Source organism: Echinops telfairi, unplaced genomic scaffold, assembly GCF_000313985.2.
Source record: "Echinops telfairi isolate 266 unplaced genomic scaffold, ASM31398v2 ScPeMD7_443;HRSCAF=831, whole genome shotgun sequence".
Lineage (NCBI taxonomy): Eukaryota > Metazoa > Chordata > Mammalia > Afrosoricida > Tenrecidae > Echinops > Echinops telfairi.
The window spans coordinates 53,833,330-53,834,998 of record NW_022104341.1 but is presented as its reverse complement, the minus strand read 5'-3'; the positions used below and the strand labels follow the sequence as shown (position 1 = coordinate 53,834,998).

The 1,669-nt window shown below is 43.6% G+C and overlaps 1 pseudogene; it reads right to left on the bottom strand.

The window, feature by feature from the left end:
* LOC101656962 overlaps positions 1–1,669 on the bottom strand; it is a 106,125-nt pseudogene that overhangs the window by 1,283 nt on the left and 103,173 nt on the right.

The window sequence follows — 1,669 nt, the reverse complement described above, 5'->3', positions numbered from 1 at the left end:
CCTTTGGTGCTTGATACCTGGTCCCTTCGACCCTTCGTGATCAATCTTAATGAACCACTTCATGCAAATTTTTTTAACTTCAGCTCCAGTCAGAGAATACTTAAGTCTATTTCTTAAGAAAGTGATCAGCGGGAGACATTTGCTCAGCTTGTGGGACAGTAGAGGGACGAGGAGTAAACACCCCCGTTTGTCCAACATCCAGTGCTTTGGGGCAACTGCGCGCGTCAGATGCTTCTTGGGACCACGAGCCACGGCAGCAATGGCCGAGTAGCGTCCTCCCTGGAGGCGAGACTGGAATGGGGAGCTAGTGAGTTTTAGAATTTACACTGATTTTTTTTTGAATGTTTTTGTTATTGAAGATGGGATTTCTTCCTTAGAGTATATTTTTTCTATAGTTGATCAGCCTCTTAGTGAAAAGATGAGTAAGTGTTTGTGATATTAATGTCTGTAGCCACTCCAGCGAAAGTCACACACACTATTCTTTAACGGCACTTCATTTTGTTGAAGCATAAAAACTGATATGGAAGAAAGTCCCCGGGACATTTTTTAAAGAAGGTAAATTATTGCAGTTGTCAAGGGAGTGATAGATGAGGGAGACAGAAATTCTTTTCAACCATAAATGAGTCACATTTCTTTCCCCTGTAAGCTGAAGGTATTTCCATAAACATTTTTTAAAGATATGTAAGTCTTCGCTGCCTAAGACTGCCATAACAAAATGCTACAAAGTGGGTGCCTTTAAAGAAAAGAATTTAGTTCTTCACCCTTCTGGAGACCAGAAGTCCAAATTCAAGGCGTCAGTGGGATTATCCTCACTCTGTCAGCTCTAGTAGAAGGTTTTTCTTTGTCACCTCCAACTCCTTGTAGTCCTGGGAGTATCTTGTCCTTCCTTGGCTACTGCTACTATCTTCACATGACATATATCCTTTTCCATGTGTGAAACAGTGGTACAGTGGTTAAGAGCTTGACTGCTAACTGATAGATCCTTGGTTGCAATCTACCGGCTAATCCATGGGAGAAAGATGTAGCAGTTTGCTTCTATACAGATTACAGCTTCGGAAACCCTGTGGGGGCAGTTCTACTCTGTTCTATAGGATCACTATGAGTCAGAATCAACATAGAGTTATATGTGTGTAGTAAATCCTGACATATCTATGGCTGTGAGCCCATTTGGAAAGAGTGATTTCTTTGTTATGTGAATGAGGCCATATTGCTGTAAGGTATGCTTTACTTAAAGAAATGGATTTGGTAAACAAAGCCCACATGGAAGAAGCACACCAGCCTGTGCGATCACGAGGTGTCGAAGGGATCAGGTATCAAATAACAAAAAATCATATCATTGTGATTGAGGGGGAGGGTAGATTGGAGATCCAAAGCCCATTTGTAGGCAACTGGACATCCCCTTACAGAAGGGTCACAGGGAGGAGATGAGTCAGGCAGGGTGCAGTATAGCAATGAGGAAACATACAACTTTCCTCTACTTCTTAATTGCTTCCTCCCCCCAGAATTACCCTTGAAGGCAAAATCACAGTAGAGAGCAGGCAGCAGTTCCTGCTGTGGTGTTGAGCGCTGGAGATCACTGGTATAGCTGCCTTGTGCTGTATGCAGCACTGTAGCAGGTGGGGCCCCAGCACAGTAGCTCTATGTAGCGCTCCAGGACAGGCAGGGGGTT